Source organism: Castor canadensis, chromosome 7, assembly GCF_047511655.1.
Source record: "Castor canadensis chromosome 7, mCasCan1.hap1v2, whole genome shotgun sequence".
Lineage (NCBI taxonomy): Eukaryota > Metazoa > Chordata > Mammalia > Rodentia > Castoridae > Castor > Castor canadensis.
In genome coordinates this window covers 151,519,321-151,543,080 of record NC_133392.1, presented here as the reverse complement: position 1 = coordinate 151,543,080, position 23,760 = coordinate 151,519,321, and the positions used below count along the sequence as shown (strand labels likewise).

Below are 23,760 nucleotides of genomic sequence, written 5' to 3'. Positions count from 1 at the left end.
GGTGACCGCCAGGTCTTTTCCTGCTTTGCCCTTTAAGCTCAGACCTAGCGTCAGTTGTCTGCACCGCCCTCTGAACTCCCCCATATCCTTTTTCTGAGTCCTGGTAAGTTTCCATTTTGGCCCCACCTTCAAGTTTCGCTTGACCTGTCATGCAGGACACTGGCTGCAGGAAGTTGTGAGCGTCCCTCTTCTGGGGCTGAGCTGGGCCAAACATGTCATTGTCCTGTGCTACATCCCAGTCCCCTCCTGTCTCCAGGAGATGATCAGCTGTGGCAGAGAACCCATGGTGGCCCAAGCACTAGAACAAAAAAAGTTAAAAAAAAAAAGCTTTCAAGCTTTCAGGGAAGGACTTCAACACCCCAAGTAACCAGAGAACTCCTGGACTGAGAACCAGAGAAAATAACACCAGAGGCTACCACCAATTGAAGACCTATTGCTGCCAGAGGCGCTAGCACTGCCAACAGTCCCAGGAGACAGACATGTCCCCATGTTACAGGGAGAAGACTGGATACAAGTCATAGAGGGTGAGTAACGATGAATTCCAGTTGAGGGCCACCGGGCTTCCTGCCAGTGGTTTAAAGAGAAAACGCTGGTGAGGTGGCCTTGTTTCTCCCCAGCTAAGCCTCCCTGCCCAGGTGCAGGTGTGGAGTAGGTGGAGGGCTGGGTTTGGTCAGGTGAGATAAACAATGGGGGTGGAGGTGGAGATTGACCTTGGGATGTGGGCTGGGCAGGAAGAATAGGGAGGAAGGAAGGGCAGGGCAAAAGGACAGAATCCATGGATTGCTGGATCTGAGTGCTAGAGGGAAAGAAAGGAGGTGAAAGTCAAGGAAGTCAGTCCACAGCAACTGGAGCAGGCGCAGTTACTGGTTACGTCAGGGGGCGTGTGAGCTGTTTCCTTTATGCAGAATTGCCTGCACAGAACTGGCCCTCCGTAAATATTTATGGAAGGAATGAGTAGCTACTTAAGAAGTTTGGCTTGAGGTGACATTAAAACATAGAAAACTGTTAACGGACCATTGACCTTCTAGAAATTCTAGTCAACTTTTTACTGGCCAGATCATGTCCACAGGGACTAGAAAAGGCTCTAGAAAAGCGGCTGGGCAGGGCATGGTGGCATATTCTGTAATGTCAGCACTTGGGAGGCTGAGGGAGATCATGAATTTGAAGCCATTCTGGCCTACCCAGTGAGACCCTGTCAAAAATACCAAAACAACAACAGCAAAATAAAAAGAGGATGTATGTAACTTGGTAGAATGCTTCCTTAGCATGTACGGAGAAAGAAAAGGGACTCACTGTGGTCATGGCTTCACTGCAGATCCACAGGCAAAAAAGCTCCTCACGCAGACCTGAGTCCAGACATCTGTAGGACCCCAGTTGTGTTAAGTATTTATTTAAAACAAACGATTCATGTCTCTCTTTTGTACTTAAGTATCACCTCCTCTTGCTCAAATATTTAGAATTACGTTCTGTGTTGGGCATTCTGCTACAAAGCAATAAAGAAGGGCATAGAGAAAGCTGGGGTTCGAACTCAGGGCTTCGCATTTGCAAAGCAAGTGCACTCTACGGCTTGAGAGTCCTCACTTCCAAAATAACCAGAACAAGCAGGACTGGAGGTGTGCTCAAGTGGTACAGAAACTGCTTTGCAAGTACTAAACTCTGAGTTTAGTACACCAAAAAATGTGTATGTGTGCGTGTGTGTTTATTGACAAATATCTGTAATCCCAGCTATTCAGAAGGCAGAGGCAGGAGCATCAAGAGTTTAAGGCAGCCAGGCGCCAGTGACTCACATCTGTAATCCTAGCTACTCAGGAGGCAGAGAGCAGTAGGATCAAAGCCAGCAGGGGCAAATAGTTCATGAGACCCTATCTCAAACAGGGCTGGTGAAGTGTCTCAAGGTGTAGGCCCTGAGTTCAAGCCCCAGAAACAACCTGGGTTTTGAACTCAGGGTCTCATGCTTGCTGGGCAGTTGTTTGTACCACTTGTGACTTGAGCTACACCTTCAGTGCATTTTGCTCTAATTACTTTGGAGATGGGGTCTCTTGAACGATTTGTCTAGGCTGGCCTCGAGCCTCGATCCTCCCAATCTCAGCCTCCCAAGTAAGTAGGATTATAAGCAGGAGCCACCAGTGGTCTGTGCCAAAATAATAATCACTCAGACTCTCTTTTATGTATGCAAGTTTGGATGCATAAGAATATTTATTCCAGTATTACTCATAATGGCCAAAATTTAGAAGATTACCATTTGCTCACTTAAAAAAATATATATATTAATGGGAACCATGTGCTGGTGGTTCACGCCTGTAATCCTAGCTACTTGGGAGGCTGAGATCAGGAAGACTGCAGTTCCAGGCCAGCCTGGGCAAAAAAGTTATCAAGACCCTATCAACTGAAAGACTGAGCACGATGGTATGCACCTGTCACTCCAGTGACAGTGGGAAATGTTAACTAGAAGGACAGCAGTTCAGGCAGGCCTAGGCAAAAAGCAAGACCTTTCTTCAAAATAACCAGAGCAAAAAATAGGCCTGTTGTTCCAGAGGATCACTGTGCCCAGGAGTTCCAGAACAACCTGAGCAACGAAGTGAAAGCCCATCTCAAAACAAAGAAAAAATATATGTAGTTTCAGGACTGGGGGTGTAGCTCAGAGGTGAAGCACCTTGCCAACATGTGTGAGGCCCTGAGTTTAATTGCAAACACTGTAAAAGGAAAAAAAAAAAAAAAAAAAAAATATATATATATATATATATATATATATATATATATATAGTTGTATTTATTTATTTATTTTTCATTGCTGGGGTTTGAACTCAGGGCCTTCACATTGATCCACTCTACCAGCCCTTTTTTGCGAAGGGTTTTTTTGAGATAGGGGCTCTCAAACTATTTACCCGGGCTGGCTTTGAACCTCAGTCCTCCTGATCTGTGCCTCTTGAATAGCTAGGATTACAGGCATGAGCCACTGGCCCCCGGCTATAGTTTTATTTTTTACAAGGAACATATATTTGGTGATTTGTGAAACAAGAAGAAAAGCAAAGCAATCAGGAGGGTTATGTGTAAGCTGGCTAGTAACAAACAGAGCAGCCACACAATCTTCTGCTCTGGCCCCAGGTAGGTGCCACCACACCTGACTGAGCCTGTAGCATCTTTTCTTCCTCCAACTGCCACATGAACAGCGAGAGCACGATCTGGCAAGTGTGACCTGCAGTGGAATAGGTGATCTGCACAACACCCAGAACCTGTGACAGTGGGGCTTTGTCCCTCTCAAATCACTCATCACCTCCCCATGTGTCAGCTTGTCTCTGGAGAATGGTGTTTCTGGCTCAAGGTTCTTGGCTCTCAGCTCACACTGACACATACTCTGCACAGGAGAGACAAAATCTAGGAGAAGGAAGGCTGAGATATTTCCTCTGAGGATTCTGGGGAAATCTGACCAAAGTCCTAAGTCTTGTTGTTTTCTCTGTTAGAAAATTAACCTGCCTCATTATCCCACCCTGATGAGAAGGCACAGTGATTCTCCTGGGTAAGCTTCTCCCTGACAAATATCAATACAGTTGTGGGACAGATGTTAGGACTTCCTCTTGCCTTGAAGGAATTGACAAAGCATAATTACATGTTCAAAGAGAGTACCTCTAAATTAGGGTCTTGCAGAGACTGAGGACTGGGATGGTTTCATTCTGTGTGGCATTCAGCTTATTTATTTTTTGATGGTACTGAGACTTGACTTAAGGGATTTACACTTGCTAGGCAGGCACTATACCTCTTGAGCCACTCTACCAAACTCATTTAGTATATTCAAAAAATGAAGCCGGGCACTGGTGGCTTATGCCTGAAATCCTAGCTACTTAGGAGGCAGAGATCAGGAGGATCGAGGTTCAAAGTCAGCCCCAGCTTAGTTCTGGAGACCCTATCTCAAAAAAAACCCATCACAAAAATAGTGCTGGTAGAGTGGCTCAAGGTGTAGGCCCTACGTTCAAACCCCAATAGCACAAAAAAAGAAAAAATACCCAACACAAAATAGTATTGATGAAGTAGCTCAAGTGGTAGAATGCCTGCCTAGCAAGTGTGAGGCCCTGAGTTCAAACCCCAGCACCACACACACACACACACAAAAGTAAATTTTAAATGTTTATATTAACTGATTATCTTTTCCTTCTCTAGAGCATGCTTAGTACACATTGTACCACTGAGGCACAACTCCAGCCCTGAGGTGAACTCTTTGGACACACATATCAAACCACATTGCAGTTTGGTAGGAATTATAAAAATTGTCCTTCACATGGACCACAGACTGTGTGGCCTGGTCATAGGACAAAAGTTGAAAGTGGTCCTTTCATCTCTGTGGGACTATCTGATGGATGTTGAGTTTGGTACCCACCCCATCTACTCATCATACCTAATTTGTTTTCAACTTTACAGGAATTATTCATTCCTTATTTTCCTAAGGCTTCCTTCTAAAATTAAGCAGCAGAAGTGCAGGAATCTTCTGGGTCCACCTCACTACTGTCTGGCAAGTGGCAGACATTCCATAAATTTTGGTTAAGTGAATGGATATTTAATATCTTGATTTGTGTGAGATCAAGTGTGCCCACACACAGTAGGATTCAGTAATGACAGACTGTGGGGCATGATGGTCCCCAGGGCTTGGTATGAACTATGGAACAGAGCCCTGTACCAGAACTCCAAACCCAGCTCCACCACTCTGCCTGATAATCTTGGGCCAGTGGCTGTTCTTCAGAAGGCCTCAGTTTCCCCATGAGTAATCTGGTGGAGGGGCAGACTAGCTCATCCCCAGGGTCCCCCTGATCCCAGCGTCCTCCATATTCATGGAAAAGGTGAACTTGAGGTAATTTTATTTGTTTTTCATTTATTTATTTTTGCGTGTTGATGATCAAACCCAGGGCTTTGAGCATGTAGTCAAGAGCTCTTCCACTTAGACACAGCCCCAGCAGCAAGGAGGAGAGTAGGGGGAAGACAGAAGCATTTGTTTGGTCCCTGCCATTTACTCTGGGGTTCAAGCATCCGAGGAATCTGTATCCAAACCTACTTGTTGAGCCTCATTCTTTCCCAAGGTCCAAATTCAGCTCTGGCACAAAAGTGTTCTCTACTCGTAGTGGCAGGTTTTTTTTTTTTTTTTTTTTTCAGATGGATGGCTGTTTACCTAAGTGAAAACAGACAACACTTTATTAGACTTTTATTTTTTGCAGTCAGAGTTTCATTATGTAGAACAGGCTGGCTTTTATCTTGTGCTGTCTCAGACTCCCAAGTGCTGGGATTACAGATATGCACCACTATACTCTGCTAGCACTAGGTTTTTTGAAACCAGAAGACTCACTAGCTCTGCTACCCTAATGATTTAAGTTGAGCCTGTTTCCTTCCTACTTTTTTTTTTTTTTTTTTTGACAGTTCTGGTGTTCAAACTCAGGGCCTCACACTTGCTAGGCCGGTGCTCTAGCACTTGAGCCACTACACCAGCCCAGTTTCCTCCCCTAGTAAAGTTAGGATAATAACATCCAAAAGCTCTAATGACAGCTCAGGGTGTAGCTCCATGGCAGAACACATGCCTAGCATGTATGAGCCCCAGGAGTTCCACCCCCAGCACTGCAAACAGCAGCAACAACAAAACCAGTCCTAGTGAGCTGGAGTATTGGAAAGGGCTTCGTTGCGTACAGAACTCCTACCCAACATGTGCACCGTGGATAATAAGGTGTCTGCCAGCCCTGATGACTGTTCTCCACTGCCTTTCCTCAGGGAGGGGAAAAAAAGAGTTTAGGTTTTGTAATTCTCTTATTCTCAATACAATGGGAAAGCTGAGTCACACTGTTGAATTACAGCCCAGAAGAGAACTTCTTGGAAACCCTCTCCAACATTTTAGCCAAAAAGTCGTTCTGTTCTCAGTGTCAGCCCAGCCTGACTCAGCGTTAGGGGGAGACAGCATGAAGTCCATAGCTCTGTAGTTAAGCCTCTTCTTCGAATCCTGCTCTGGGACAGACTTCCTCAGGGAAGGAGAGCCCAGAACTGGAGGCCTCCGAGAGACCACAACAGAAGTTCTCAGAGCCGTCAGGGATTGGTTCTGGTGTTAGGTGAGAGGTTTGGACCCGGTACACATGAAGCTCCCTCCGCCTCTGAAGAAGGCCACAGTGGGAACAGTGAAGGAAATGCCTTTTCAGACAGGAGCTGGGGACAGCAGAGGTCAAGGGAGATATGCTGGGAGGGGAGTGCTGCTGGAGCTGGAAGTGCTGGTAGCATTAGCAGGTGAAAGAGAAGAGAAAATGCATTTGTGGGACGTGGCAAGGGACGGTATTTGCCAAGGCTGGGAAGCCTTAGCTGAGCATGTTTCTGAGGGAGATAAAAAGAAAAACCAGACAGGCACAGGTAACTCACACCCATAATCCTAGCTACTCAGGAGGCAGAGATCAGGAGGATCATGGTTCAAAGCCACCCAGGCACAGTTTGAAAGACACTCTCTTCAAAAAAACCCATCACAAAAAAAAGGGCTAGTGGAGTGGACCAAGTGGTAGAGTGTCTGCCTAGCAAGCGTGAAGCCCTGAGTTCAAGCCCCAGTGCTGCCAAAAAAAAAAAAAAACAAAAAACAAACCCCAAAATACCAGTTTCCTTCTAAAACAAGAGTTTTGGACCCAAGGCCCAAACTCCTGAGATTCCATATGCCAGGTCCAGCCACCCACCCCTAAACACCAAATAAAGAGGCATGGTAAAGGCAGAGAAAGAAGGTTTATCACACAGCTCAGGACTTGCCGTGGAAAGAGGCAGAGTAAGCAATCAGCCCATCTTCAGCCATCCTCAGGGTATAGGCATGAGCGATAGGTTTAGGTAGACAGAAGAACTGGGGGGCAAGAGACAAAAGGTAGGCATGGTTAAACAGTCCCAGTCACAGGTGTGGTCAGGTGCTTCATTATCTCAAATCCTTGTTCTGAGAGAGATTCCAGAGTTGTTATCTAGAGCCAGGCAGGTGGTCCATTCAAAGGAAGGTCTACTATAGAGGGTAGTTTTTGTCCCTTGTCATGAAAATGTTATCTGTCTTTCCTTGAATCCAAGGTGATTGCAAAGTGACTGCAAAGAGAATGGCTTAGAGCAAAGACAGATACAAAATGGAGGCAGGGATGCCAACCAAGCTTCTCACACCTGTAATCCCAGGTACTCAGGAAAGCACAAATGGAAGGATTGCTGTCCAGGCCAGCCTGGGCGTAGAGTGAGACCCCCATCTCAAAGATAACCAATGCAAAAAGGGCTGGCAGCATGGCTGGAGTGGTAGAGCACTTGCCAGCAAGCAAGTGCTGAGTTCAAACCCAGTACTACCAAAAGAAAGAAAGAAGGAAAGAAAGGTAGAAAAACAATTTACATAGTAAGTTATATAGTAAGCTATTGACTGGACTAAAAGCCAGCTTTCCTAATCCCCAGTTAAATACTTTTTCCTTAAACAGGGCTGTCAAACAAATCCAGAGATATTATGGGAGGCTGCCAAAAAGCTGATGAGGGCCAGGGATCTAGCTCTGGTAAAGTGCTTACCTGGACTGCACAAGGGCCTGAGGTGAAGCTCCAGCACCACAGAAAAATAACAAGCTGATAAGTGGGGGAGATTTGGTCTGCCTCACTTTACTCCAGCCTCACATTTAATCATACCTGTTCCCCACCTATCATTCCCCCTCACACACAATTGCTTGGGCCTCCACAGCTCTCAAAACCTGTGCTCAACCTACTATAACATTCTCATTAATACTAAAGGATAATAAAATCAAATGCATTATTTCCATCAAGGGACACTACATTTGAATGAGGGACAGATGTTTAATCAATAAAAGAAGTAAGGATGGGTGCCGGTGGCTCACGCCTATAATCCTAACTGCTCAGGAGGCAGAGATGAGGAGGATCACAGTTCAAAGCCAGTCCTGGGCAAATAGTTCCCAAGACTCCATCTCAAAAATCCCATCACAATAAAAAACAAAAAGACAAAAGAAAGAAAGAAAAAAAAAATCCCATCACAAAAAGGGGCTGGTGGAGTGGTTCAAGGTGTAGGCCCTGAGTTCAAACCATAGTACCACAATAAATAAATAAATAAATGAAAAGAAGTAATCTTCTGTAGCAGTACTGTCCAATACGAACAGAATGTGAGCCACACATGTATTTAATAATTTTTTTATTAGCCATGTTTAAAAAGTTAAAAAGGGATAGGTAAGGTAGATTTAAATACATTGGATTTTATTTTATTCAATATATCAAATGCTTAAACATAGTGATGATAGATTACACTTTTTTTTTTGGTGGGATTGGGGTTTGAACTCAGGGCTTTGTTGAGTCATACCTATAGTCCATTTCACTGTAGTTATTTTGGAGATGGGGTCCTATGAACTATGTGCCTTGGCTGGCTTCAAACCACAGTCCTCCTGATCTTAGGAGGACTCAAGTAGCTAGGATTATAAACCTCTGCCAGTCCTTTTCTGAGTTGGGTATATTTCAAGATAGGGTTTCCTGAACTATTTGCTTGGACTGGCTTTGAACTGTGATCCTCCTGAGACTGCCTCCTGAGTAAGCTAGAATTATAGGCATTAGCAACCAGCATCTGGTTAGTTTATACTTTTTTTTTTTTTGAGCCCTTTTTTTGTCTGGGGCTTTTTTCAAGATAGGGTCTTTCGGAACTATTTGCCTGGGCTGGTGGGGTTTTGTTTCTTTCTTTTTTTGATGGCACTGGGGTTTGAACTCATGGCTTCATGCTTGCTGAGCAGGCCCTCTACCACTTGAGCTACTTGTCCTGCCCAGTTTATACTTTTTATAAAGTATGTGTAAAGCTGGGCGCCAGTGGCTCATGCCTGTAATCTTAGCTACTTAAGAGGATCAAGGTTTGAGGCCAGCCTGGGCAAATAGTTCTAGAGACCCTATCTGAAAAAATACCTAACACAACAAAAGAGCTGGCAGGGTGACCCAAGTGGTAGAGTGCCTGCATAGCAAGCATGAGGCCCTGAGTTCAAATCCCAATACTGCCTAAAAAAATCTGGCAGCATATCTCAGAGTTAGTACTGGCCACATCTGGAGTACTCAGAGCCACTTTGGCTAGCAGCTGGTTTAGACAGGGTAGCTGTAGCAGGAGAGTCCCTAGTATTTGGGGCTGACTAGTGTGGAGCATGTTTTTGGGCAAGGTATCTTGTGATGTTCTGCATATCATACTAGATAAGTATATATTAGGTCACTCCCCCCAAAAAAGAGAAATATAGTTAAGTCTGTTTTTAAACTCCTGTAAGTATATATTAGAAGGGTTCTCAAAAATTATCCAGTCCAGAAGTCAGAAACTTTGGCTCTAGGCCAAATCCAGCCCACTACCTGTTTTTTCTACAGTCTGACAGGTAAGAACAGTTTCAAAGGTTCCTTTTTTTTTTTTTTTTTTGCAGCACTGGAGTTTGAACTCAGGGCCTCATGCTTGCTAGACAGGCACTTTTACCTCTTGAGCCACTCTGCTAGCCCTTTGTTGTTGTTTTGAGACAGGGTCTCCCTATGTAGCCCAAGCTGGTGGCTATTTAGCTCAAGCTGGCCTCAAACTTAAAACCCTCCTGCCTCAGTTCCCAAGTGCTGGTGTGCACCGTCATTTCTTTTTTTTTTGGTGCCCCGTTCCTGAAGGTACTGCAATACCAGGCCGATGCATGGAGTGGACGGAGCGAGTTCCTATTCCATCTCCTGTTCCAAAAATCCATTTAATATACTGTCCTCGGATAGAGGATGTATCAGATATTAAACTGATAAGAACAGATACTACACTTGATCTTAGCCAAAAGGCTGAGAAGCAATTCTTTTTTCTTTCTTTTCTTTTCTCTAAAACAGGGTCTTACTATGTAGCCTGGGTTAGCCTTGAACTTGTAATGCTCCTGCCTCAGTCTCCCAAATGCTGGGATTACAGGAATGTACCACCATGCCTGGCTACAAGTTTGTTTGTTTGTTTGTTTTTGCAGTACTGGGGTTTAAACACAGGGCTATTCCTTGAGCTACTCCACCAGCCTTTTTTTGTGATGTTATTTTCAAGATAGTGTCTCACAAAACTATTCGTCCAAGGTTGGCTTCAAACCACGATCCTCGCGATCTGTGGCCTCCGGAGTAGCTAGGATTTGAGGGTAAGCCACAGGCATCCAGTTCCGGCTATACTTTTTCAATGGTTAAAAAAAAAAAAGTTTCATGGCATATGAAAATTATATAAAATTCAAGTTTTAGTGTCCATAAAAATAAAGTTTGCCTTTAGCTACTCAGGAGGCACAGAGCTGGAAGATCAGTTTGAAGCCAGCCTGGAGGACTGGTAGAGGGCTCAAAGTGTAGGCCTTGAGTTCAAACCTCAGTACTGTGAAAATCAATAAATAAATAAATACAGTTTCACTGGAATACTTCCATACTCGTTTGCTTACACGTCTGTGGGTGCCTTTGAGCCACCTGGAGTCTCTGAGCTACTGGGTAGTTGCCACTGAGATGATACAACCCACCAAGGCTCTTACACAAAGTTTGCTGGCACTCAGCTAGCCAGTAGCTCCCATTTTATTGATGGGGAACCTGAAGAAGACACAGAGAAAGACTGGCTTGAGATCTCAGTGAGCAAATAGCAGAAGAGAACTCTGGCTGCAGGTTGGTGCTCTTTTTCACTTCAGCACCATAAAAGCATGTAAGCAAAGGTTTCTTGTTTTATCATGACAACGACCTCTTTTGGTCCTTCTATATCTCTTATCTCTGCTGCTTCACACATTGTCCAATCTGGGTTCTAATGCTGGCAGCTGCACCTGTAACCTCCAGGGGGCAGCACTGGTTAGGATGACTCCAAAGTACAGCCTCGTATTCATAACCCAGAATAGAATGTACTTACAATCCTGTACTAGGAGAAAAAAAGAATGGGTCAGAAATGGCTCGAATTGCTTTAGAGGATGATATGTGCATTCATACTGCTGAAAATACATACTGGCTTTCTTTTTTGACAAATTGCCAAAGGTGAATTCAAGCACACACACAAAATCTGCACTTTTAGCTAGACTGGAAGGCAAAGAAGCCAAAACAGTGGCAAAAGCAAGCTAGACATTCAGAGGCATCAGTGGACACTTTAAAATGTTTCCTGAGTGCTGAGGGAACAGAGAGAGAGAGAGAGAGAGAGAGAGAGAGAGAGAGAGAGAGAGAGAAAGACAGAGAGACAGAGAGACAGAGAGGAAATTAGTTCTCCTAGAGCCCAAGGGACAGTGTTAGGAGGCGAGTGGAACTGAGCTCATGACCCAGATTTGTCCTTGATCTGAGCAGACTGAAGTTCCATCTCTATTTTGTGATCCCCAATCATAGAATGGGGCTAGTAGGGCTTGCAACCTAGTATCAACGAGGTATTTATGAAGTATAATTAGTGTTTGCAAAAGGCTGTGAGATCCTTCGCATTAAAAAGTGCCCCGTGCAAGATGCAAGATGAACTGGTGCTACTTGGAAGGGAGATATATTTTGTCAGTGTCACTGTGGTCGTTGTTGTTTAACAAGGCACTGGAGGGGAAAGCCAGATAAGATTGCGTGGCATAATCTTTCTACGTGACCCAGAATTGGGCCATAGGAAACTTGTACAGGCTTATCACACGGATGGGAAACTTCACTGAGAATGCACAAAAATCCCCAGAGGCAAAATGGCTAGCTTCCTGATGCACAATCATGCCTAGAAAATTCTGGTTCGGCTATTTAGAAAAACACGTATTGTACTTCCGGCTTTACAAGGAAGGGGACTGAAATGCATTACTCAGCACAGCTCCTCAGGGTGAAGCTGGCTTCTGAGATTTTCTGAGAACTGAGCATTTTTTTTTTTCCTAATTAATCCTGAAAGGCCTGGTGCTGGGTAACAGCAGGAATGAGGCTGGAAGCCTAATTAAGCATCCCCATATTGCAACACTAAAAACACATTTGAGAATCCCAATGAGTTCCTAATGTTTAATTCCTAAATTTAAATCCTACATGTTCCACTGAATCCTCTTCTATGACTTTGGCTAATTTTGTAGTATCTTAATCTCTAGTGATAGCAATGAAAAACGTGAAAATGATCACTTCCTCACCTTTTGATTTAAGATCAGATGTAGTATACCTGTTCTTATCGGTTTAGTAGCTGATATATCCTCTATTCAAGGCCAATATATTAAATGGATTTTTTGGAGCGCAGAGATGGACTAGGAACTTGCTCTGTCCTCTCCATGCATGGACCTGGTATTATTGTACCTCCAGGAACAGTGCACACACCTCCCCCTCAGGAGAATTTAAGTGGTTGGGGTTCAAACCTGTAATCTTGGCTACTTAGGAGGCTGAGATTGGGAGGATCTAGGTTTGAGGCCAGCCAGGGCAAAGAGTTCATAAGACCCCCATCTCCAAAACAGCCAGAGCAAAATGGATTAGAGGTGTGGCTCAAGTATAGAGTACCTGCTTTGAAAGCATGAAGCCCTGAGTTCAACCCCAGTCCCACCAAAAACAAAATAAAATGTGAAAATGATGCTGAGTTGATTCTCTTCTTGCAGATGCTGCTTCAAGACCAGACAAAGGTGTTTCTTCAAAATAAAACCTCAGTGGAAAGGAATCTGCCTTCAAACTTTAGTAATCAAGTATATTTCTTTAGCCTTTAGAATGAATAAGGAAACGGAAATACACTGACATTTTTTCTGTGTTATTTTTATGAGCCAGAATATTGGTCCAGATCAAATCTATATTTTGGAAGACCTTAGAGATTTGTCATGAAAAAAAAAAAAGTGAAATGTACCTGGGATATGACTAGTTGGGGAGGAATTAAAGAATCCTTAGCAGAAACATCCATAATTTTAAAATTTCACTCTGTTATCTGGAGAAATGTACAACTCCAATATTGTATTTGCTTTGGAAATTATAATCTATTAAAAAAGGAATAAAAGAAAAAGAAAAGGGCTGGCAGAGTGGCTCAAGTGGTAGAGTACCTGTCTATCAAGAGTGAGGCCCTGAGTTCAAACTCTAATATCTCAATAAATAAATAAACTTTTTTTAAAAGCATTAAGAAAAAGAAAGAAGTAAGCTCTTTAAATCTTTTTTATTATTGTTGTTGTTGTAGTGTGGGTACATGGTGCCATTTACCAAAGTTCTTACATTATATCATTGTTGAATTCATCCTTCCCCTCCATCATTCTCCTTTATCCTCCCCTCCCCAAAGAGGTCAATTCTGTAATACTAAGTGGTTTATAAGGCCAGCTATTATACAAATTATTGTACTCCATATTTGAGTTTTAAACCAACTGACAGATCCTTAGGTCTTAGTGCATCCCTCTAAGCAAAAACAAAAACAAAATTCATATAAGGAGTCAAAAAACTCAGTGGACTTTATCCTCATCCTCATTGTAACATAGATTAGACTTCAAGAGCATTTTTCAGGTTATAAAGCACTGTTATATCCATTATCTTATCTGATTGGATCTTCTAAACAACCTTGTGGGGTAGCTATGGCATATGTGGTGTAGTTCACAGTTAATGGATTCACTTCTGGAGTTTATTCAGCAAATATTCAGCAACTACTGTTTGCCAGGCATTGGCCTAAGGGCCAATGATGACCATTCCATGGGAAATAAAACATGCCAAGAACCTGCCAAAAGTACTTGTAACTTGCCTAGGAACATAGACTGTGAATCTGAATCCTTTTGACTGGTGTATTGTATAATTATTCCTTTCTTTAGTTGGAAAAACGAAGCACAGATAATTATCTCAACTCTCAGTAAATTAGTGGCATTTTTTGTATGGACTTGCCACACTACATCCAGTCGCCAGCATGTCTCCATGTATTTTATCTTCTAGTCCCTCACTAGGGAACTAATTATACTCCTATCTAAAGCCAATTCCTTCATTTAGCATCCCCTCTCTTCTTAAGGACATAAGTCATCTAGCCAGCTCTTTCCACTCAAATCAATTCCCTATCCCTGAGCAGTGTTGTGCAAAAGTATTGCAATTTCTTCTACTTTAAAAAAGCAAACAATGCCTGTAGTCCCAGCTACTCAGGAAGCTTAAAAGCAAGATCACTTGAATCCAGGAATTGAGACCATAGCAACACAGCAAGAGGCCACTCCACCTCAAAACCACCTCTAAAGAAAAACAAAGAAGTATGCAACTTTTCCTACTAGCTACCATTCCTTTTTTTATTTTGTAGGTGCTGGGGATGGAATCCAGGGCCTCATAAGTACTAGGCAAGTGCTCTGTCACTGAGCTACAGCCCAGCCCTTGCATTCCAATCTTTTTTTTTTTTTTTTTTTTTTTTTGCGGTACTGGGGCTTAAACTCAGGGCCTTCACCTTGAGCTACTCCACCAGCCTATTTTTGTGAAGGGATTTTTATTTATTTATTTATTTATTTTGAGATAGGGTCTTGGAAACTATTTGCCTGGGCTAGCTTTGAACTGTGATCTTCCTGGAGTAGCTAGGATGACAGGTGTATGTCACTAGTGCCCGGCTAAATGGTCTTTCTTTTTTTTTTTTGGGTGAGACTGGGATTTGAACTCAGGGCTTTATGCTTCCAAAGCAGGCACTCTACAACTTGAGCTACACCTCCTGTCTGCATTCCAATCTTTATGCTCTCCTTTTGCAGCAAACTCCTCTCATCAAAATATTTTTTGAACAAATGCCAAATACCTGAACCAGGAATGTTTAGCACAAAAATGATAATTCAAATACAGAACTTGTTACAAAAAGACAAACATTGGTTGTTTCTGCAAAAGGCAGAACTACAACCAATGGTTAGAAAGAAAAAATCCGGCATGGTATTTGCACGAATAGCTTTAATTTCCACAATATAATGGATAGCACACTTACTTTTTCATCTTTCAAAAAGACATAAGTCTCTCTTAAATTTTAGAATTTCTCTTAGCTCTCTCAAGGAAGTTGAAATTTCATGACATATCCTCCCCTACCAGCAGAAATACATTTCAAAGGTGGACACCTGGACACCTGTGACTCATGCCTGTAATCCTAGCTACTTAGGAGGCAGCCATCAGGAGGATCGATGTTCGAAGCCAGCCTGAGCAAAACAGTTCCAGAGACCCTATCTCGAAAAAACCCATTACAAAAAAGGGCTGTGGAGTGGCTCAAGATGTAGGCTCTGAGTTCAAACCCCAATACTGCAAAAAAAAAAAAAAAAAAAAAATTCAATTCAGCTAACTGCTTTGTTAGAGAAATGGTCTTTTGTTCCTCAGCTCTATTTTAAGCTTCTACATTGGAGATTCTCAGGAGGTGATAAAAGTCCTGCAAAGTAGATATCACAATTCCCTGCATTTCTCTCTCTCTCTCTTTTTTTTTTTGTTTTCCCCTTGAATTCTGATATTCTTTTCTAGGGATACAGTTTTCCTTACCCTCAAATGTATCTTCAACTTATCAGTATGAATCAGAAGTAGAGTGCTGCCAGGCTCCTGTGGCTCATGCCTGTAATCCCAGCTACTCAGGATGCAGAGATTGGGAGGATCATGGTTCAAAGCCAGCCCAGGCAAATAGTTCAGGAGACTATATCAAAAAACCCCAACAGAAAACGGGGCTGATGGAGTGGCTCAAGTGGTAGAGTGCCTACCTAGCAAGTGTGAGGCCCAGAGTTCAAACCACACTACTGCCAAAAAGAAAAAAAAATAGCATTCTGAGCCAAGAGAAAACCAGGAGACACCTTCTTCTATGTAAGCTGAGAGTGACATTTCATAATAATTAGCCAATGTAACCTTACCATACGGTACTACAAGGCTTCATCTAAATTGATATTACAGAATAAAAAATTCAATCTGGTAGCATAGCTCAGCAACAGAGCACCTGCCTGGCATGCTCAAGGCCCTCAGCTGGATCCCCCAGGACTGCAAAACAACAAAAAAAGGAAGGATTAAGGTAATACATTGAGAATAAATATTTTGACTCCTATGTTTATCGGTATATAGGATTCTAAAAGTGGAGTTTAAACCTAAAGTGTTAAATTTGTTTTCAAGTAAAGCTGTTGTTTAAACATGGGGAAAGAAAACCTGTTAAAAGGAAAACCCTCATGTTGGCTTCGGCAGTACATATACTAAAACTGGAATGATACAGAGAAGATTAGCATAGCCCTTGAGCAAAGATGACATGCAAATTTGTGAAGTGTTCCATTAAAAAAAAAAAAAAAAAAAAAGGAAAACCCCCATATCACTTCGGGGATTGCCATTCTTGTGAAGAAATCAGTTTGCCTTCATTGTTCTAGTACCTTTAAAGGAAATCCTACAAAATCAAGGAGGAGGGAGGGATAAAGGAGAATGATGGAGGGGGTGAATTTAAGATACACGGTAAGCACTTCTGTAAATGTCACAATGTACTCTAAGTACAACAATAAAAAAAATTTTTTATAAAAGTCTTCAAAATCACTGATCACTGAAGTATGTACTTGAGAAACCAGAGCAAAGTAGGCTTTGCTACATCTCCAAGTACAGCCCTATGTGACTAAATAATCTCGGAACACTGGTGAGAATCATTGATGGTTACAAAATTCCAGAAAAATCTGTTAAGACTCTTTGTCCAATCAACCAATTCTTCTAAGTACTGACCAAATTCCAAGTTAAGAGTCTGTAGATTTTGGCCAGTTGTGGTGATGCTTTCTGTAATCCCAACACTCAAAACTGAGGTAGGAGTATGGTGAGTTTGAGGTCAGCCTGGGCTACGTTGGGAGGCACTGCCTCATGAACAAAGAAAGAATTTGTAAGTTTTATAGGAAAGTACTCTTCTTTCCCAAGGAAAATATGTATTATTCATGTCATCATGGAGCTAGAAGAGCATATCCCGAACCTAGTTCTTGCACTGATCCATGTATTTTTAGGAAACGAAGGTACTTTCCAATATCACAGCCTCTGGCATCTTCCTTTCCAAGCCCCTCTGTTGGACTTTCCCAAAGGTGAGATTCAATGATTTCCCCCCCCTTTGGTTCATTCCAATCAAGCTTTTTGCCCCACCAAAAACTGTTCAGGGCAAGGTCAGCAATGACAACCTCATTGCTAATACAACTCTCAATTCTCAGGCCTCAACTTAATCTCTCTGCAACATTGCACAGTGGATCACTGCTCTGCCGTCTTTTATTTCAATGGACTCTCTGGACACCATCCTCTGGCTTTGTCTCCTACATAACTGGTTGTTCCTTCTCAGTGTGCATTGCCACTTCCAGTCTATTCACACCTCCTAGTGTGAAGTGCCCCAGGCTTCCTCATTTCTACACAGGTGAGCTCATCCAGTTTGCAGACTTTAAATGCTGCTTGTATTGGCTGACCAATGCCCACTTCCCACATTCACAAGCATAGACAGTCATGAACTGCATAATGTCAATGAAGAACGAAATATATGATGGTGGTCTCATAAGGTTTTATCATCCAAGCCAGGCACTGGTGGCTCATGCCTATAACCCTAGCTACTCAGGAGGCAGAAATCAGGAGGATCGTGATTTGAAGCCAGCCCCGGCAAATAGTTTGAGACCCTATCTAGAAAAACCCTTCACAAAAATAGGGCTGGTGGAGTGGCTCAAGGTGTAAGCCCTTAGTTCAAGCCCCAGTACCTCAAAAAAAATAAAGAAATAAACAAAAAGAAATGATTTTATCACCCAGGTACATTGCCATCTTAGTTTGTGTGAGGACATTCTATGATGTTCACATAAAGACAAAACCAACTAATGATGCATGCCACACGTCTGCTGTATATTCATTGAAGCAAGACTGCATGAGTATATTTATGACACATATATAGTGTTTCATATATATGTACAAGAGACATACAAAAGAATACTATGTCTAGAAGTTATGTCGGAACTCAATACCCATATATCCTCCTACCACCTAGTCTCTCCATTTGAATGTCTAATAAATATCTCAAATTGAGCATGCCCAAACAACTAAAGCCCAATATTCCCCTTCAAAATTGTCCTATCCAGACTTCCTTGAGTATAAGTGGTTCTAATTGCTCAGGTCAAAAACTTTGGGCTCATCCTTGACTTCTCTTTTCATCAGTCTCATATTTAACCCATCAGAAAGTTGTCCTGGACTTACCAAAATACTGTTGGTTATTAGAGCTCATCTTTCACTTGGATTCTTTCAACAGCAGTCACTGGATTCCTGCTTCTACTCTTTGGCTTTTTATCCTTAATACTTTTACTCAATCCTTCATGCAATACTTCATGCCAAATAGAAGCCAAAAAAAGGGCTGAGGATTGTAGCTCAGTGGTAGAAGTAGTACTAAGACCCTGGTTTCAATCCCCAGAATTGTAAAAACAAACAAGAGCCAAAGTCCTTCCACTATGGCCTGCAAGGGTCTGCGGACCTGCTCCACTCCCCTCGCCTGATATCCATCATCCTTTACTCTCCCCTTCCTTGCTCACAGTTTCAACCACATGGATTTCCTTGCTCTATTTCATGTGAGCCCTCCTACCTGAGGGCTGTGCCTGGACACTCTTTCCCATATGTCCACAGAGTTGCTTTCTTGGCTCCTGCAAATCTTCACCTTATCAATGAGGTCTATCTATCCTTACCACCCCATTTAAAACTGGAGGACATTTTTATCCTTTTCTGTATTTCACCCTGTCACTTACCCTTCCTTCCTTCCTTTTCTTCTTTCTTTTCCTCTTTTGTTCCCTTCCCTCCTCTCCCCTCCACTTCCCTTCTTTTATTTCTGCTAGGGATCAAACCCAGAGTCCAGAGCATGGTAAGCATTGCATTCTAACACACAGCTCACTTGCTTTTGTTTCGTTTAACTCCCTTTTCTGCCTCCTCCACCAGGATAAGCTCCATAAGAAGTGTTATTTTTATTGAGTGAAGCACTGTAAGCACCAGAAATACGATGGCATAGGGCGGATGCTCAAAAATTTTTAAACAAATGAATTAAAATCCTGGCTTTCAGGACTGGGGACTTGGCTCAAGTGGTAGAGGGTCTGCCTAGCAAGTGTGAAGCTCTGAGTTCAAACCCTAGTACCTCCGAGAAAAAAAAAGTCAGAAGTCTTTTTGATGTATTATGTAACGAGGCCACATAAACCATGATGCCAAAATAAAAAATCTTCAGGTTTCATGTAATCTGCACAGTTGTCAGGATGGAATTTTGCTTTTAGGGATAAACACTTTTGCTTTTTATTTTTTTGGGGATAACTATTTGTACTCAGGACAAACAAATGTTGGCTGTCTCTGGAGTATTTTTTACTTTCTGTGTGCTATTTTTCTAAGAAGCAAACTGTTAGCTGCAAGGGTCTGTACATCTGCAGTACAGGGAGGTATTTTACAGTCAACTACCTAAATGTTTTACTTCAAAGGGGAAAATCTATTATCGTATGTGGGAGTGCTAACTGTTGCCAACAGTATTTTGAAGTACTTCCCATATTACTAAAGTCTTAAAAAGAGCTCATTTATCTTTACCAGGAAAATGTTATTATTATTGTTACTGTTTTAAAGTCCCTCCTAAGCCAGAATTTGGCATGGGAAGCTGTCCTTTCCTGGAATGATGAATAGAGAAACTGAAGCGTTTTTATTGTTCAGGAAAAAAAAAAAGCCCATAAAATTTCACAAAATGCCAAAAAATAATTTCAAAGGCATCCAAAGGGGCCTCAGCACGTGTCATTTCTATTCTCTACTGTGTTAAGAAACTAAAGAAGCCAAAGATTTTGGTCAAAACCTATCATCTTTTAAGGAACACAAATGTAAATTAACTCAGACGCCTCAGTTTTAGAAAAAGAAAAAAAAAATCTAAAGGAACAATGAACTGGCTATTCCGGAATCCACTAGCTGTGTCTGGCTAGGCAAACTCAAATGAGATTTAGGACTACATAGACAAAAGCTTTTCACTCCCGGGGCAGGTCATGAGATTGTGCTGATTCAAAGTATTTATTTGAACATGGCTCTCTGAACAAAGTTCACCTGTTGAACAATGTTTGGGCTTTTAGGTTTAGGAAGCTGAAAATGTTTTGAAGCCAATATTAGGATAGGGGAGGAGGTTATCCCTGAATTTCTGTTCAACTGTTTGTTTTGCAAATATAAGCCACTGGTCATAAAGGAGATGTCAACAGTGCAAATACTGCCTACTCGTTAAGAAAATACAAAATGGCACCACTTTCCTACAAGTGTGTGTGTGTGCAAAAGTACTGAGGTTTGAACTTATGGCCTACACTTTACTTGAGTCATTCCACCAGCACCCCCCCACTCCACCCTTTTTTTTATTGTGATGGATTTTTTCGAGGTAGGGTCTCAAAACTATTTGCTTGGCTTCAAACCAAGATCCTCCTGATCTCTGCCTCCTGAGTAGCTAGGATTATAGGTGTGAGCCACTGGCACCTGGCTGTACAAAAATGTTTTTGCATTAAATGTAATGAGTGGTATTATTCGAAATAAAGTCAGTGGTACATTTTCAGGGCAAGACATTTAACCCTGAGTGGAAAACTACTGGCAGCTTGCTTGCGTAGCAGCTTGCGGACAGGACAAAGCTCATGTGCCAGAAAAGCCACAAACAGGATGTTGGGGGTAGGGCCAACTGACAAGGGAACTTAAACTGGGAAGGGTAAACCAAGATAAAATGAAAAAAATGGTTAAAAACTATGTACGTGCAAGAAAGCACGTATCATACGAAGGCCTTCCTGCCATAAAGAAACAAAGGGAGCCATGTAATCACGCCTGTAATTCTAGCTACTCAAGGAGGCGGAGATCAGGAGGATCACGGTTTGAAGCCAGCCTGGGCAAATAGTTCGAGAGACCCTATCTCAAAAAAGTCCCTTCGAAAAAATGCGCTGGTGGAGTGGTTCAAGGTGCAGGCCAAGTTCAAGCCCCAGTACAACAACAACAACAACAACAACAACAAAGAAACAGGGAGGTGGAGATGACCAAAGCTGGTTGTAAAATTTGACCATTCCCGAGACATGTAAAAATAAACCAATAGGAAATAAACTTAGATGATGCATAAGACTGTACAACCCAATGAGGAACCGACTGTGAGGATGGGTAGGGGGTTGGGTGCAAGTTTTTTGTGCCTGCTTGCCAGAAACCTGATCTTGCAAGACCATCAGTAAAGTCTTGCTTTTGCTGTATTTTATATTTCTGAGTCCATTCGTTGAGTTTGGGCAGGTGAGCATACTTCTCACAACGGGGAGCTTGTTCTCTGGGATCTCTGTGCCCATGTACAGCAAGGCCCTGGTCAAAGTAGAGATGTGTCCCATCCAATTTTGGGTGCTCTGTCTCTCCACAGAAGCCATAGACAAGCCCAAGATTGTTTTCTAGAAGACGGCGAGAACACAGGGAGAAAGAAAAGTACACACTGCAGCAACCAAGCAACCTCGTGCATGAGCCAAGGTAGGAAAATTGGACTGTAAGTACTGCCTTGGTGGTTGGGTATATTCGAAGGTCAATAGTGTGAACATGACCTAGACACAGAGTGAGTGGGGAGTCTGGATCCATGGTTTTGTTCTCCTGAGAGGGAAACAACCAGAGATAAAAAAGTGAATCTCAGAGTGCACATAGGATAGTCACCATGGGCACCTGCTCAAAATGGGGAACAAGAATTCTAAGCCTAGGGAAACCAAGGGAAGCAAAGCCAAAGAGGCTCCCTTGGACATTCACCTTGGATAGCCCACTGGGGAGAATGCTGAGGTTCTGGGGAGAGAGCCCCCTAACCAAGGACAACAATAAACAGAAAGGTAGTTAGGAAGCAAGCAGCAGGAGGGAGATCGTCCTGGTTCAGTGTTCAAATAGACTTTATCGAGATGTCCAAGGTAGGAAGACAGAAATACCTACTGGAATAGTAAACCACTTTTCCCATGGGTGGAGGCCTTCCTTCTCTTGACTGCCATGGCAGGGAGTGTCACCAAAGTACTCTTAGAGCAGACTGTACCTAGGTTTGGTCTGGTGGAAAATATTGACTCAGACAATGGGAGTCACTTTACCTCGAAGGTGTTGAAAGGGATGTGGGGTTGAACATCAAGTGGAACTATCACTCTCCCCAGGAGGCTTCCTCAGTAAAGGTGGAAAGAATTAATCAGACCCTTGAGAAACAAATTACCAAACTGACCCTAAAAACCATACTGCCCTGGACCAAATGTCTCCCAATAGCTAACAGGATTAGGACAGTCCTGAAGACAGATGTGGGACTGTCCTCTTATGAAATGTTATATAGGCTTCCATCCCTGGGCACAACTGCTCATCTTCCTACCATAGAGACCAAAGATCAATTTGTAAGGAACTATATATTGGCCATATCTTCTACCCTGTCATCCCTTAGGCTAAAAGGACTCCTTGCCCAGATGGTTCATCACTTCTAGACTGGAGACCTTGTACTGATCAAAACTTGGAAGGATGTCAAGCTCCAATCCAGTTGGGAAGGCCCCCGTCAAGTGCTTCTAACCACTAAGACAGCTATTCAAACAGCTGAAAAAGGGTGGACTCATACCTGAGCCAAGGACTGATAAAAGAAGGCCAAGGAGAAGGAAAAGAGGATCAGTGGAAAGTATATGGGTCTTCTGAGAAATCTCTAAAAATAACTCTGAGGAAAGCATAAAGAATAGCCTCAGGCCCTCGGATGACAGGCAGACAGTGATATGGTTACCATGGGATATTATACCAGGAGTGAGAGGTGAATATCCAGTTAAATTAGTGAGTAATGTAGTAAAAACTTTGGGACCTCAAACTAACAAATTTGATGCCTAACAGGTTTTGACTTCTGAAAAATCTAGAAAATCAGAGGCAACCTTCAGGAGAGTTAGGGTATCTATTGGCAACTCCTTGTCCCTGTTGGAGCAATGTATGGTAGACTATTCAATATCAAGGGTGGACTTACACCCCATCAGGAAGCAATTCACTGAAAGCATAAAGCCTAAATTCCACTTTTTTTTTTTTTTTTTCAGTACTGGGGCTTGAATTCAGGGCCTTCACCTTGAGCCACTCCACCAGCCTTTTTTTGTGTTGAGTTTTTCAAGATAGGGTCTCAAGAACTATTTGCCTGAGTTGGCTTCTAACTGTGATCCTTCTGATCTCTGTCTCCTGAGTAACTAGGATTACAGACAGGTGTGAGCCACAGGTGCCTGGTTTTGAGTTAGCTATTAACAAACAGTTGCCCATGACCTATCAACAAAATAATTTGCTAGTAGTAGTCTGGGCAGGTGAGTGTATTTCTCACAGTATGACGTATGTATTTGTAAATAAAAACTAACCCTAAGAAATTATACAGTCTGTACAAACAAGAGTTTACAATCATTCTCTGAATTTCAACTCCTAAGCTAATTAGGAGCATAATGTTTTGCCTGTATCACTATGATAATACTAGTACTTTAATATTTCATTTTTGATGTGCAGGAAAAAAGAAAACATTGATAAAATACTTAAAAGCAATCACTGCCAAAAGAAAACACACTGGTTCGTTTCAGAAGATTTACAGAATTTTAAGAGGCAATATAAAAAAATGTGAAGCTCTATGCAGTGCTCCTACTCACAATGGAACTAAAACAAAATCTGGAATGTAAAAGCCTCTCCTTAAGATATTTCTTTCATCTGGAAGCCATCAAATCCTGAACGGTTTCCTCAACGACGTTTCTGACTTATTCATCCTATCATTATAAGCTTTACCCTTCTATTACTTAAACAGATAACCACTCCCTGTAATTATACATGGTAAGAAAAAACAGAAACAAAAAAACCCAAAAACCTACTGTAGCTGAGATACCAAAAGCCAGGAAGGGTTGGCTTCTTTATGAACTCACGCAGTTATGAAAGAGAAAAACAAAACAAAACCCATTAAACAAAACCTTGTACAAAAGGCTGGAAGATAAA

General features: G+C 42.3%; 1 long non-coding RNA gene and 3 other non-coding genes across 5 annotated transcripts; 3 read left to right on the top strand and 1 right to left on the bottom strand.

The window, feature by feature from the left end:
• Nucleotides 1-23,760, top strand: LOC141425030 (uncharacterized). 2 transcript variants are annotated; one of them, XR_012450105.1, is made up of 3 exons: nt 1-524; nt 21,188-21,291; nt 22,217-23,760. It is a non-coding gene; the product is annotated as an uncharacterized lncRNA (long non-coding RNA). The 2 variants fall into 2 exon arrangements; XR_012450106.1 differs by lacking the exon at nt 1-524 and adding an exon at nt 20,531-21,066.
• Nucleotides 9,600-9,789, bottom strand: LOC141425090 (U2 spliceosomal RNA). Its single transcript, XR_012450195.1, has one exon. It is a non-coding gene; the product is annotated as a U2 spliceosomal RNA (small nuclear RNA).
• LOC141425103 (U2 spliceosomal RNA) lies at nt 12,038-12,232 on the top strand. Its single transcript, XR_012450208.1, has one exon. It is a non-coding gene; the product is annotated as a U2 spliceosomal RNA (small nuclear RNA).
• Nucleotides 16,007-16,111, top strand: LOC141425186 (U6 spliceosomal RNA). The gene has a single exon (XR_012450276.1). It is a non-coding gene; the product is annotated as a U6 spliceosomal RNA (small nuclear RNA).